The sequence below is a fragment of the Plecotus auritus genome (assembly GCF_963455305.1).
Source record: "Plecotus auritus genome assembly, chromosome: 2".
In the NCBI taxonomy this organism is placed as follows: domain Eukaryota; kingdom Metazoa; phylum Chordata; class Mammalia; order Chiroptera; family Vespertilionidae; genus Plecotus; species Plecotus auritus.
Genome location: NC_137771.1, coordinates 39,070,011 through 39,085,561, shown reverse-complemented (window position 1 = coordinate 39,085,561; position 15,551 = coordinate 39,070,011). Strand labels below are relative to the sequence as shown.

The following is a 15,551-nucleotide window of genomic DNA, read 5'->3' as shown; positions in this document are numbered from 1 at the left end:
ATATTCCCTCCTTATTGGCTGTGGGCTCCGCCATCTTTGCAACAGTGTGAGGGTCAGTTAGCATATTCCCTCTTTATTAGATAGGATAAGAGTGGGGAACCTTTTTTCTCCCAAGGGCCATTTGGATATTTATAACATCATTTATCCACTTAAAATTATCAACTTAAAAATTAGCCTGCTAGAGGGGACATGGGGCGGCAGGGGCAAGGCGCAGCAGAGCTGAGGGTCAGCAGGGTTGCACAGTGGCCCAGACTCGGCCTAGTGCTGGGTCTACTGAGCTACACCTTTCTAATAGTGAATGGGCTGTATTCTTCTAGTGATGATGCAATCGAATTAACTCCATCAAATGTCAACCAAGAAGTTATTCAAAGTAATAGTTTGTGGCTTGTAGAATTCTTTGCTCCATGGTGTGGCCACTGCCAACAGTTAACACCAGAATGGAAGAAAGTAGCAACTGTATTAAAAGATGTTGTAAAAGTGGGTGCAGTTGATGTAGATAAACATCAGTCCCTCGGAGGTCAGTATGGGGTGCAGGGATTCCCTACCATCAAGATTTTTGGGTCCAACAAAAACAGACCAGAAGATTATCAGGGTGGCAGGACTGTGGATGCCATTGTGGATGCTGCTCTCAGTGCCCTGTGCCAGCTCATCAAGAACCATCTTGGGGGAGGGGATACAGTTCTGGAAGACAAGGTAGAAGTGAAAGTTCAAGTAAGAAAGATGTGATTGAGCTGACAGACAACAGCTTTGGTAAGAATGTTCTTGACAGTGAAGATGTTTGGATGGTTGAGTTTTATGCCCCTTGGTGTGGACACTGCAAAAACCTAGAGCCAGAATGGGCCACTGCAGCTATAGAGGTGAAAGAGCAAAAGAAAGGGAAGGTGAAGCTAGTGGCTATGGACGCGATGGCCAATCAGATGCCAGCTGGCCAGTATGAGATTAGGGGATTTCCTACAATCAAGATATTTCTGAAAGGCGTGTCTCCTGTGGATTATGATGGGCTGCGGGCAAGATCTGACATCATCTCCCGGGCCCTGGATCTGTTTTCTGATAACACTCCACATCCTGAGCTGCTTGAGATCATCAGTGAGGACATCACCAAGAAGATGTGTGAGGAGCACCAGCTCTGTGTGGTAGCCGTCCTGCCCCACGTTCTTGACACAGACTGCAGGCAGAAATTCTTATTTGGAAGTTCTTCTGAAATTGGCAGATGAGTACAAGAAGAAAATGTGGGAGTGGCTGTAGACAGAAGCTGGAGTGCAGTCTGAGCTTGAGAATGCGTTGGGGATTGGAGGGTTTGGCTACCCCGCCATGGCAGCCATTAACATGCAAGATGAAGTTTGCTCTTCTGAAAGGATCTTTCAGTGAGCAAGGCATTAATGAGTTTCTCAGGGAGCTCTCTTTTGGGCAAGGATCTACAGCACCTGTAGGAGGTGGGGCTTTCCCTGCCATCAGCACCAGAGAGCTTTGGAATGGCAAGGATGGTGAGCTTCATGTGGAAGACAACATTGATCTCAGTGATGTGGAGCTGGATGACTTGGAGAAAGACGAGTTGTGAGGCTCAGCACAACTTCCATCTTATTTTCTTGGGAGCAGATGTTTCCAGCAGTGGAAGAACCTGCTTTATAATCAGATACATTGACCGTGGCCTTTTAACCAAGAAGTAGCACTTGATTGGTCATTTGAAAACACTGCAGCAATGAACTTTTGCATCTCAAGAAAACAATGAAAAATTCTATGAATTGTAGCCAGTGGATTGAGTAGTATTCTGTCAAGTACTATTTTGAAGAAAACTGCTGGGCTGTTGAAACACTTTCCCTCCCTCTGACTGCTGCTTGGGTGTTCTTGGAGGCTGTTTCTTATATGTGATTCAACATTAATGGCTTTTTCCATTAAAGAATAAAACAATATTTTGGACCAGCGGTTGCCAACCAGCAGTCGCCAACCGGTGGTCCGTGGACCACTGGTGGTCTGTGAGGTATGAAAGGTTGGTGACCGCTTTTTTGGACAATGCCAAAAAAAATTAGCCTGCTAGAAAAAAAAAAAGACAAAAATAATTAGCCTGCTATATTTGGTCAAACGTTTAACTCATCCCTAATGTATTGGCAGGGCCAGACCAAGTGATTTCAAAGGCCTTATATGGCCCATGGGCTGAATGTTCCCCACCCCTATTTTAGAATGTGTATCTTGGTCTCTCATTGTGGTTTACATATTTATTTATTTACTAGGGGCCCAATGCACGAATTTGTGCACCTTGAAAGAAACTGTGGGCTGCGAGGCTGCGGTGGGCACAGAGGGGTGGGTCTTGGCCCATCCTCTGCGCCCCCACCTGGCCTCTTCTGCCATGGCCCCCAGTCCCCTCTCTGCCAGCATCCCACTTCTGCCACCACTGCTCCAACACGCTGACAGCGCTGGCCCCACTCACACCCGCTAATGGCATGGAGCAATTGGGGCTGGCACCAGCAGCAGGTGCAAGCAGCGGCTGCTGCCCCAATCACCCCTCAGGAGCAGAGGGAGATGGAGAAGCCCTGAGGGGCCCTCGGGGCTGGCAGCCACCGTTCGCACCTGCTGATAGCGCTGAGCAATCGGGCCAGTGCCGGGCACTGGCAGTGGGTGCAATCGGGGCTGGTGCCGACAGCAGGTGCGAGCGCCAGGCGGGATCACAGTGTGCAGGAGCAAAGAATTTTCAGTAACCACCAGAGGCTCGTCCCAGTGCCACGCCTTGGTCTGGTGCCCCCACTCACCTGCTCCACCATCCCACCATGGCCGATGCCCGCCATGTTCCACATGCGCCCCCTGGTGGTCAGCACACATCATAGCGACCAGTTATTCAGTTGTTCCACTGTTCAGCTTATTTGCATATTAGGGTTTTATATATAAGACTAGAGGCCCGGTGCACGAAATTCATGCACAGGGGTGTGTGTCCCTCAGCCCAGCCTGCACCCTCTCCAATCTGGGACCCCTTGAGGGATGTCCGACTGCCCGTTTAGGCCCGATCCCAGTAGGATCGGGCCTAAACGGGCAGTCGGACATCCCTCTCACAATCCAGGACTGCTGGTTCCCAACTGCTTGCCTGCCTGCCTTCCTGATCGCCCCTAACCACTTCTGCCTGCCAGCCTGATCACCCCCTAACCACTCCCCTGCCAGCCTGATTGATGCCTTACTTCTTCCCTGCCAGCCTGTTTGCACCTAACTGCCCTCCCCTGCAGGCCTGGTCCCCCCCCAATTGCTCTCCCCTGCAGGCCTGTGTCCCTCCCAACTGCCCTTCCCTGCAGGCCCGGTCGCCCCCAACTTCCCTCCTCTGCCAGCCTGGTCACCCCTAACTGCCCTCCCCTGCTGGCTTGGTCCCTCCCAACTGCCCTCCCCTGCTGGCCATCTTGTGGTGGCCATCTTGTGTCCACATGGGGGCAGTCATCTTTGACCACATGGAGGCAGCCAACTTGTGTGTTGGAGTGATGGTCAATTTGCATATTATTCTTTTATTAGATAGGATTATTTTTTAAAATCCTCACCCAAGGATATGTTTTTATGGACTTTCAGAGAGAGAGAGAGAGAGAAAGGAAGGGGGAGAGAGAGAGAGAAAGAAACATTGATGTGAGAGAGAAACATTAATTGGTTGCCTCCCACATCCACCCTCACTAGGGATTGAACCCACCACCTTCTGGTGTATAGGACAATGCTCCAAACAACCCCACCACCTGGCCAGGGCTCATTGTGGTTTTAATTTATATTTCTCTGATGACTAGTGATGTTATCAAGTTAAATACAACTAAGAATGAAAAAACTTTTTTTTTAATGCAAAGATCTTTTCCTCTCCTCCATTTATTTCAAAGAGGGGAAGGGAAAGAGAGAGAGAAACATTGATGTGATCCATTGCCTCCTGCACATGCTTCAACTAGGGATCGAATCTGAAATCTGGGCATGGGCCCTGACGAGAATCAAACCCATCACCTTTTGGTACATGGAACGACACTCTAAACAACTGAGCCACACTGGCCAGGGCTGAAAAACAGTTTTAAAGAACATATTCAGTAAAACTATGTAAAAAGAAAAAGATTGATCTCATTGCGGGATTCAGGATAATGGTTCTCTCTGGCAGGAGGATAGGGTGGGCTGGATGGAATATAGATTAGGTTATTGCCAGGGTTCTGTACCATGTTTGCTGCTTATTATATGATCAAAACAACTAAAATAGTAAAATGCATAAAAGTGTATTGTGCATGATAAAAAGAAAGTGTGTGGCCCTAGCTGGTTTGGCTCGGTGGATAGTGTCAGCCTGCGGACTGAAGGGTCCCAGGTTCGATTCTGGTCAAGGGCATGTACCTTGGTTGCAGGCAAATCCCCAGTAGGGGGTGTGCAGGAGTCAGCTGATCGATGTTTCTTTCTCATCGATGTTTCTAACTCTCTATCCCTCTCCCTTCCTTTCTGTAAAAAATCAATAAAATATTAAAAAAAAAAAAAAAAAGAATATGTGAACAGCCCAGCTGGTGTGGCTCAGTGATTGAGTGTTGACCTGTGCATCAGGTCGTCATTGGTTCATTCCCGGTCAAGATGTATGCCCAGGTTTCGGGCTCGATCCCCGGTGTGGGGGGCATTTGGGAGGCAGCCAATTGATGTTTCTATCTCTCTCCCTCTTCCTTCCTCTCTCTCTAATCAATAAAAACATTTTTTTAAAATGTTGTGAACAAAGATTATGCTTAATCCAATTTGTGCACCTGACTTCCAAAAAGAGGAGGTGATAGAGAACCAAATCTGCAGAGTGTAATAGTGTCAAATGTGTGTGTGTGTTTGTGGGGGGGGGGGGGAGGGGCGGCATATCCAGAGACCTGGAAGCTTAGCAAAGTTGCCTCAGTCTTGCTCATGAGTTCCTCTTTTGTTGTGACATACAATGGCCCATCTTTAGCAGACCAGCCATGGGTCACAGTAGAGAGATAGCTTGGATCTGTAGTTTTCATTTTGGGGGGAGTCACAAATATGTTTGACAGTATGGTAAATGTTTTGGTCCTTCTCAGGAAAGTACACACACACATACAAAACACCACATTTTACTTATAATCTCAGGGGTTTGGGCGTTCCCTAAAGCCCATCTATAAACCCCAAGTTAAAAACCTTTGGAGCCCCGCTGGTGTGCCTCAGTGGTTGAGCATTGACCTATGAACCAGGAGGTCACGGTTCAATTCCTGGTCAGGGCACATGCCAGGGCTGCGGGCTTAATCCCCAGTGTGGGGTGTAAAGGAGGCAGCCAATCAATGATTCTCATCATTGATGTTTCTATCTTTCTCTACCTCTCCCTTCCTCTCTATGAAATCAATAAAAATATATAGAAAACAACAACAAAACCCTTTTGGATTAGAAGGTCTCAGAATTTAAGGGTCTTCAGAGGAAGGCAAGGGGGGCAAGCATGGCCAACTCAAATCATCCACTCTCCCCCTGCCAACCTGCTCTTTTTTCCTTCTGCATTCCTCATCTCCAAACACAGCACCACCATTCACCCTGCTGCCCAAGCCAGAAACTGCAGTTACCCTTGATGCCTAATTAATAATAGCAGTGACAGTAATCACTGTTGCATATTGAACACAATTAACCTGAGCCAGGCTCAGGCTAAGCATTGTTTTAAAGGCATTGTTTCTTATTCTCACAAAACTCCTGAGAGATAGGTGCTCTTTTTAAAAATATATGTTTTCATTGATTTTTAGAGAGTAAGGAAGGGAGAGAGAGAGAGACATTGATGAAAGAGAAACATCATCGATTGGCCATCTCCTGCACGCCCCCTACTGGGGATCGAGCCACAACTCGATGTACCCTGACTGCCCTGACTGGGAATCAAACTGTGACCTCCTGCCTCATGGGTCGACGCTCAACCACCGAGCCACACCAGCTGGGCAATAGGTAACTCTTTTTTTTTGGTTCCATTTTATAGATAAGGAAATAAGCTTAGCACTTAAGTAACTTTAAAAAAATTACAATCTGAAATTTTTTTCTTGAAATATCTCTTGTATCTTAGGTCAGGCCTTATTTTTCACTGAACAATGACAATAGCCCCAAAACTGATTCCTCTAACAAGTCCTAAGTCCTTCCATTCTCTCCCACCTTTTCAAGCGACCCCTTATCTGTTGTATGGTAGCTGATCACAATTCTTTGCATCCTGTCTTATCTGCTTCCCTCATTAAGAAACAGAGTTGATTTCCCCACCCCTTAAATCTGGGCTGACCTTATGATTTGCTCTGACCAGTTAAAATTTCCTAGTTATTAGCTTGGAAACACACCAACCACACTTCACCTTAAATATGTTTTTCTTGCCCTAGCCGGTTTGGCTCAGTGGATAGAGCATTGGCCCGTGGACTGAAGGGTTATGGGTTTGAACAATTCCAGTGTAGGGCACATACCCGGGTTGCGGGCTCAATCCCCAGTAGGGTGCTTGCAGAAGGCAGCCAATCAATGATTCTCTCTCATCGATGTTTCTATCTCTCCCTCTCCCTTTCTTTCTGAAATCAATAAAAATATATTTTAAAAAATAAATAAATATGTTTTCCTCAACTTGTTTCAACCAATGCCCTCTTTGGAAATATGCAAAATGCTAGGCTTTCTCTGTCCTAAATTTATTGGAAACTGTGGAGTAAGTTCACCATTTTGCACCTGAGTTTCCTCATCTGTAAAATGGGGATATTATACTACCTCATTGGTTATTAAGAGAATTAAATGAATTAATGTTAGTAAAGTATTAAGGACAGTACCTGACATATAGCATCAGTTATCCTATCTAATAAAGAGGAAATATGCTAATTGACCCTCATGCTGTCGCAAAGATGGCGGCACCCACAGCCAATAAGGAGGGAATATGCTAATTGACTGCCCCTGCCCTCAAGGATGGCGGCTCCCAGTCCCCTCAGCTCTGCTGGGGCAGCAGGCATGTGGCAAGGCCTGCCTCCAGAGTACCCCAGTCCCCTCAGCCCCCCAGCCGCCCAGGGCTGCCCGAAGCTCAGGTAACCAGGGCCGGCCGAGGCTTGTGCTGCCGGCAGTGGCATCAGCAGAGGTGTGATGGGGGTGTCACCTTCCTCTGATCTCTGGGTCACCTCCCACCCCTGAGGGCTCCCAGACTGTGAGAGGGTGCAGGCCAGGCTGAGGGACCCCCCCTCCAGTGCATGAATTTTCATACACCGGGCCTCTAGTATAAGATAAAATAATGTGACCAAAAATGAGTCATAGCTATTGCAGTTTTATTAGGAAAATGTTTTATTTTATTTCTTTAAATGTTTTTTATTAATGTCAGAGGAAAGGAGAAGGAGAGATAGAAACATCAATGATGAAAGGGAAGCATCAATCGGCTGCCTCCTGCATTCCCCCTACTGGGGATCGAGCCTGCAACCCTGGCATGGGTCCTGATTGGGAATCAAACCCTGACATCCTGGTTCATAAGTTGAAACTCAGCCATTGAACCACACCAGCTGGGCAGGAAACATTTTTATTTCGTTCCTGAGAAGTACTTACTTTTCACTTGGATCTGGTGACATAAGGATTAGTGTGGAGTCAGCTTGTATGCCATAAGCTCTTCTTTTTTTTTTTTTTTTTTTTTTTTTTTTTGCCATAAGCTCTTCTATCCAAAAAGGTGTGAGAGACATATCGTGGGTGGCAAACCAGTTTTTGAAAACTGACATGCAGAAAAGCACATGCTTCCCTTCTTGAGAAGCACTGGTAGAATATATTCTTGGTGAGTTGTGTGTAAATCAAATCCTAACATATAGCAATGTTACTTAAAGAACTTACCTGGGGAATCATTGTGCAAAGTGAAGATGGCTTTTATAAAGCAAACCAGTAGCCCTCTGAGGGACATTCAAATTTTGACTAGAGATGGACTGAATTTTTTTGTGTCTAAATCTGTCCACCCTGGGTAGATTTCCCCCAGGGGACTCTGGTCCTCTCTCTTTCCAGTTAAATTTGGTGTTGTGCAAGTTCTAAAATTAGGCCTCAAGAGAGCTTTCACTCTCACCTTGGAACTCTTATTTATTATTCTCCAAGTTTGCCGGTTTGGCTGGTGGTTCTGCTGAGATAAGCTGGGCTTGGCTAGGCTCATTCATATATCTGCAATCAGCGGCTCTGCTCATCTTGGCTGGGCTCTCTCACCCATGGAAGGAAGGGTCTGAGCAGGGACAAATGGCTGAGTAGGTTCCACTCCACGTGGCCTCCTCCTCAGGCAGGCTAGCTTAGACTTGTTCTCATGGCTGAGGCAGGGTTTCAGAAAAAAGAAAACAATTCTCTTGCAGCCTAGACTCAGATCCAGCACAACATTCTTTGCACTGTTTTCTACTAGTTAACGCAAGTCACAAAGGTCAGGCCAGATTTACAGGGGTGGGAAAATAGACTACACCTTCTGAAGGGAGAAGCTACAAACTCTCTCCTAACTCAGAGGTAGTAGGGGGCCTCTGAAGTGGTAGTGGGGCTCAAGAACTGAGGGAAAAAACCTGAAAGTGCTTTGAAAATTATCAAGTGCCCCACAGACAGTGATTCTGAGTGTGGTGTCCTACCTGACCTGTGCGACTGTAAGTTCCTTGGAACTGGGCTGTGCCCCCCTCCTGGCCTCCTTTCGGTACTGAGGAAAGACTCACAGAAGTGAAAGGAAACAGGGAGGCAAAGCAGTTACTGAGGACAGAGGCACACACACTGTTCTCTCATCCCCAGAACAAAGACAGATTTCAAACCCTCTGGAATCTGAGAAGCTCCCTTCTGCAAGCTTCCTTCCACTCCCTGCAGCCCCGCCCCCACTTCAGAGGGAGCTTGGCTAGGTAATACCTGTCTCTCCATTTGGCAGCTGAGGGCACATTAGGATGACTTGCTTAGAGTTACCACCTCATGGGGAGAATCCCCTATCCTGCTCAAGGAACCCACCAGGCCTGCTTGAGGAACTGCAGGTAAGAGTAACCCTCCCTTACATACAACATCTGAGTGCAAGTATATGCTGTTCAGATTCACGGTATGGTGTGGTATTAGATTATAGATGCTTTCCTGATACCACAAGTGGAGCTCTGGAAAGCCATCCCCACCGGATCCTTGCACCATCCTGCTCTTTCATTCCATTTGCCTCTGCCTTCAGCTTGCCTCTCCCAAACCCTCCTCCTCATTGCCTTCCCAAAACACTGGTAGGAATGTATCAGATCTATGATTAAAATAATGAGCTAATGTTTACTGAACCCTTATCATGGGCTAGGTGCTGTTCTAAGTGCTTTATAATCTTCACAATTCTGCAGATGAAGAAACAGAGGCACAAGAGGTTAAACTGACTCATTCAAGGTTACACAGTAATTAAGTGGCAAAGTTAGTATTTGAACTCAGGCAGTCTAGCTGCTGAGATAGGCTTCTCAGGTCAGAAAAACCCTCTCTGTACATTTCTATTTTTCAAATACTAATATAATGATTAATATGCATGGATTGCTTACTATATGCTAGGCCCTGTTCTGGCTGTTACATGTGCTAAGTCATTTTATTCTTACAATAGTACTAGATCATTGGGGTATAATATTATTAATCTATATATATAAAAGCCTAATATGCAAAGTGTCCCCTTGGGAGTTCGACTGGGAGACTGGGAGTTTGATCACTTGCTATGATGTGCGCTGACCACCGGGGTGTGTTGCAGAATGAAGGAATGAAGGAAGGCCCTGGCTGTCAGCCGGCAGCCAGGGAAGAAAGGCCCTGGCCAGCAGCTAGAAGGCTCGGTTGGCCCCAGCCAGGCCTAGGGACCCTACCCATGCACAAATTTTGTGCACCAGGCCTCTAGTAAATAATAACTAGTGGCCCGGTGCATGAAATTCATGCACTGGGGGGTGGTCCCTCAGCCCGGCCTGCACCCTCTCACAGTCCAGGACCCCTCAGGGGCTATCCGCCTGCCTAAGCTAACAGTTGGAAATCCCTCTCACAGTCTGGGACCCCTAGCTCCTTACTACCCACCTGCTCACTGCTCCTTAACCACTCATCTCACTACTCCTTAGTGCTGCCATGGAGGCAGGAGAGGCTCACGCCACTGCCACTGCACTCACCAGCCATGAGCCCTATCTTTTTGTGTAGTTGTCTGTGGGTCAACTGCTCTCTTCCTTCTCACTCAGGGCGAGCAGCATGTGAGGGCAGAGTGCACTGTCGTGGAATGCAGAGGGCTGCCCAGAGCTGAGGGGAGTGGCCAGGCCCACGGGGTGAGAGGTGGACAGAGAGGACACTATCTCACCCAATTGTGGGGCGGGCTGGCCAGCCTTCATCTGCCTGACCCCACCCAGGGAGGGACCAAGCAGGGTGTCCGCCTCTCCATTCTCCATCCTTCCATCTGTGACACCTGTTACCCTTGCCAGGCCTCCCCCAAAGTGAGTTCAGCTCAATCCCTGAATATAAAAGAGCATGGGGGGCCCCTCCACTCCAGTGTCCCCTGATTCCCAGCAACAGGACCTGGTCAACAGGACCTGATCTCAGGACGGTGGCCACAACTGCAGAACATAGATCTGTTTCAAGAAAAGTTGGGAATGCAGACTTTCATATGAGCCCCTATTCCAAAAGGTGGCAGTTTATTCACATTGTGGCAAAGACACCTTCAAGAGTAACATCAGTGGGTAAAGTCAGGGCCAAAGCGGGCCATTTCCTCATCCAATCTCTCTGAGGCACGTGGACAGAACCAAGTCTCAGTTCTTCGTAGGACACTTCCGGGGTTTTTTTTAAGCCTGAAGGACAGTAGTCTGTCTCCATTCTTGTTCTTTGGAATTTTTTCATCATTGGATAAAAGGATACGTACATTGGGGCAATCCTCTCGAAATACAATATTCCAGTTGCACCCATGTGATGACGACAGCGCCCCTCAGAGGGAGGGAGCCGACAGATGGGGAGCAGGGAATTCTGAAAACCAAAGCTATAACAGAGATGCTAAGCCTTTCCTTCATGTGTCTGACACCCCTCTTCAGGAGGCCTGCAGGCCGGGCATCTGCTGGACCTTTACCACTTGATGTCCTGGCAGGCTGCCCTGGGCCCTGCTAGGCAGTGTGCAGGGCCGCCTGGGCCCGGGGGGTGTCGCCCTCCCCATCCCAACCACTCCTGGTACAGCTCCTGCACATGGGTGCTGGTCTCCGGGGGCCACACCAGGATGGCAGTGTAGATGTCTTCCATCTGCCGCATCAGTGCCCTGTCTGCTCGCCCGTCGTCTGCCTGGGCCTGGCTCCTGCCGCTTAGGCATGCCCGGCGCAGACCAGGACCTCTAAAAAGTGGCAGGGGAACTTGCTTCAGGACCACTTCTGGATGTTCCAAAAGCCGTAAGCAGCCTCAAAGCATAGCAGAACCTCTCCGTCCCTTTCAAGGGTGACCTCCTGGAAGTCTTTGTTCCTCAGGGTGATGTAGGTGAGCACCCCCACGTCCTCATTGAACAGCTCCTTGGCCATGTGCCTGAAGATGTGTGCCAGGTACCTGTCGGAGCTGGCACCCTCGTGGAGCCTCACCTCCTTCTCCTTCATGCCTCCAAAAAGAGTGTCCACGGCGGCGTCATTCGAGGCGAGGTCACTCTGCTCCATTATCTGGACAATTTCTCCTGAGGTTAACATGCAGTCAGCACCCTGGGAACTATGTAAACCTGTGGGAACATCTTCTCAAAGGGCCTCCAGTTCCTTGTCATAACATGGGGCCACAATGATGTGGAAAATCTTGTCTGGGGACAGGTTCTACCATCTGGAGGAGTAATCCTTCACCAGAGAGCCCATGATCTGCTGGGGAGACTTGGCTGTGCAGAGGTGGGGGTGATGGGGTGACCCGGCACATGCTCTGCATATCGGTCCCAGCGGAGCAGGCGGAGGTCAGCATGGATAGCTGGGGATCTTCCTCATGGTTATGGCAGTACCGACACACAAATTCCTTCTGACTCTCCAGGATGCTGAAGCCCGCAGCTATCTTCATGTCAAAGACAGTGCACCCCAAGGCTTTTGAGAAAGCTGCAGAGCCTTCTGGATGCATCAGCGACACTGAGGCTGAATTTAGCAGCAAAATAAGGCAGAGACTAAGGACACGTGGACACTGCCAGTACCTTGTGCTGTGAGGTATCACATTTCTTATTAAGGTTCAGAATACAGAAGAGGTCCTTGGTGTTCGGTTGAGAAACTTGTGGTTTCCTCTGTGGTTACCCAACTATCATACACCAGGCAGTCACTCAGAAATATCTTGGCATCGGCCAACTTATGGAATTCTCCCTTCTCTCTGTTCTCCTGAGCCAGACTCCAGACGTTGACTGCGGCATTCTCTTGGTCATCAGTTTTTGGGGGTTTTCTACATTCCTTCCGTGTGCAGTGTTCACACTTCATCTGGAGCGGGGCGGGCAGGGACCAGCTCAAGTGACCTGGAGGAAGCACTGGGAGAGCAGTCAGTCCCCGCTGGTTGCCCCTGGTGCTGCTGGTGGTATCCTTTCTTCCTTATGGAGCGTCTAGGGAGGGGAAGCGGCCGCAGTGCCCAAGGCTGAGTTCCAGGAGGCTGGCAGCACTGTCAGGATCGTGCCAGAGGTGCTGGTCCGTTGGTGCCTATCCTGTCCTCTGGAGATTGAACCTACAGGATTACTAAGGAAGCCAGTCCCCAGTTCTGCCCCACCTCTGGCACCGATTGATTGGAGCCTGAGGGCCGGGAGGAGGGACCAAGAGGCCTGCCTTCCAGCTGCTCGCCAGTCTCAGAGCCACTCACTCAGGTTCCCTGTTAACCATCCCCTGATCAATGGGAGCCTGCGGGCTGGGGGAGGGACCAAGCAATCTGCCTTCCACCTGCTCACCAGTCGCTGCTGCCACCCCAGGCTGTTTAGGCCAACGTCCAGCATCCAAGGCTCTTTGGATTCATGCGGCACAATCTCTGAATTTCCACCAAAGCATGCCTTTTGTTTCTTGATCTATGCATGTTTTTATCCTTCCCAACCAGATCTTAAGCTCCACAAGGCAAGATTTGAGATCTGGTACATGTCTCAGTTTTTCCAGTTCATAGCAGGAGTCAGTAGATATCTTTTGAATTGAACTACACAATGCCAGAGCTGAATTGTCTTGGGACCCTCTCTCAGAGTGAGATAGGTCAGTAAGCCAGGACAAGTGGAAAAGGGAAACTGAGGCAGATAGCTGAACAAACTGACAGCAATTTACAGCAGGTACAGAAGGTCACATCCCTAGAAAAATAACATCTAGGCCTCAGTTGAATTTCAGCTCCAGACCCAGGGAAGCAGCAAAACCAGGTGGGTGACACCAAGACCAGTTGCAATGACTAATGACTCCCTGCCCTGACACTGATCAATCAGTGAAGATCATAACCCTGAAGTACACCTAGAAAACTGATGCATATTCTGTTGAAACCTTCTTCTAAGACCTCCCCTAGGATTTTCACCTGCAAGAGAGAGATAAAAGCCTCAAAACAAAGGACCCAGAGTACTCTCTCCTTTCCAGGAGCACCACTTCTTCCCCCACAGCTGTCAATCTCTTAAATTAAGGGACCCCATGAGCAGCAATGGGCAGTGGCAGTTTTATCCCTGGCAACCCCCCTGAACCTGTCCCCAGGGCCCCTTTTTCTGACTTCCCAGAGCCAAAGCAGCCCAGTCTATGCTCATTTCCCCCGCCCTTCCTTGTTTCACTGCCCCCAGCTTTAATAAATGTCCTCTAAAATTTGCCTGGCCTCGTGTTGTGAAATTTTTCCTTCACGAAGTCAAGAACCCACACACTGCCGACTGGCCCTAGGCAGACCTATTCAGGGCCAGGTCTTTCTGGTAACAAGAGGCATGGAGTGATCACCCACTATGATCTAAACATTAGACACTCTCTGTTTCTGATTCAAGGCTTTGTATGCTTCAAAAGGCCAAATATTCAAGACATCAGAGTTTTTCGTAAGGAAAGGTTTATTGATGGAGAAGTTGCCGCCAGCTCAAGAAGTTTCCCAAACCCATATTAAGAGAGCTCAGAATTCAGGCTTCCTTTATGTCAAGGGCAGGGAGAATGGGTGCAGCAAGAGGTATATGACACCCAGGTGCCAACATGGATCCAAAGAAGAGAGAGCAATCTAAATCTCTTTGTTCCCTAGTTCCCTCACTGATCTGAATCCAGTCTTGAGGCTCCTGCAAAACTTTACCAAAAGTTCAAGCCTCAAGCAGAAGTTGTCTAATGATTAGCATGTCTATGGCAGGAGCTAGTCATCTGAAGGTCATGGGAGAAATGAAGGCTAGAATTAAGATAGAATCAGAGCCTGGTCCGCGTGGCCTTGGTGTTCATAAGCGTTGACCTATGAACTAAGAGGTCACGGTTTGATTTCCAGTCAAGGCACATGCCTGGGTTATGGGCGTGCAGGAGGCAGCCGATCAATGATTCTCTCTCATCATTGATGTTTCTATCTCTCTCTCTCCTTCCTCTCTGAAATTAATAAAAACATATTTTTAAAAAGAGAATCAGGTAGTGAGCATTTCACTCTGTTACAAGCCCAAGACTTGTTGCCTTGGCCTCAAGACCCCATCCAGATCTCCAGATCCTTTTTGTAAATTAAATCCTGTTCAATATGCTCCCAGGAAGCTACTACTTAGAGAAACCATTGTCACAGGAAACAGAAGTGAATATTTTATTAATGGAGTTCCTAAATTAACAAATTATGGCCCAACTCATGACAAGTTATCAATTTGGTGGTTAAGCCTCAGGAATGGCTAGTTTTCCCATAAATATAATCTTATTTTCTCCATCTTGAAAGGGCGAAGGAGTCATTTACAAAAGGGAAAATTGAGTTACTCAAGGTCACCCTCAAGTGATGAGTGACTCAAAGGCCAGAATCCCTTTGTTCCAAGGGAGATGGGGGGAGGTGACCTTGTAAGACCTTCAGATTAGAGTTTCTATCGCCCTGCATCTGTCAGCTCTCCTAGGAAAAATGAGGTCCAGGGATTTGAAACTTACAAAGGGTCATCAGTGCTAAATTGGAACTCAGCAGCACTCAACAGGGATTGAAGACTTAGAAACACAAGGCCTTGGACCCTTCTGGAATTTGCTCAATGGCCTGACAGTGATTCTAAAAGCCCTCAGGTCAAGATTCTTCCAATAACATTCAAGGCTTTCCACAGTGGGCCTTTAATTCAGTCACTAAACACTTATGGAGTGTGCATTATAACCAGTCCCCCTTTAAAGATAAAGGCACAGATTCAGAGAGGAAAAGACAGAACTGGAACTACTGCAGTGTTTCAGCAGATAGCATTTCCACAAGGCACTTTCCTATACCCCATCTTACAGGGCTCACTTCCAGGGGCAATGATGGTGGTACTGATGCACAGGTAAGAGCAATGGTTTAGGAATAGACCTGAGATGGAATTCCCACTCAGCCACCTGTGTGACCCACAGAAGTCATTTAACCTCTGGTCCTCAGGTACCTTATCTATAAATTGATAATAAAATGTTTTCCTCATGTCTGTTGGGAGGATAAATGAGATAAAGTACATAAAGTTCTATGAGAGAGGCCTAAATGGGAGGTGTGTGTGTGCCCGCGCGTGTGTGTATAATCCCCCACCACCTGATTAAGGGTACTAGGTGCCCAGACTCCTCCTGGTC

The 15,551-nt window shown here is 48.1% G+C and overlaps 1 pseudogene across 1 annotated transcript; it reads left to right on the top strand.

The window, feature by feature from the left end:
* The first annotated feature begins 64 nt into the window (after nt 1–64).
* Nucleotides 65–1,638, top strand: LOC308242462 (protein disulfide-isomerase A6-like; annotated as a pseudogene). Its single transcript has one exon. The product of its transcript is annotated as a protein disulfide-isomerase A6-like (transcript).
* The last annotated feature ends 13,913 nt before the right edge of the window (nt 1,639–15,551 follow it).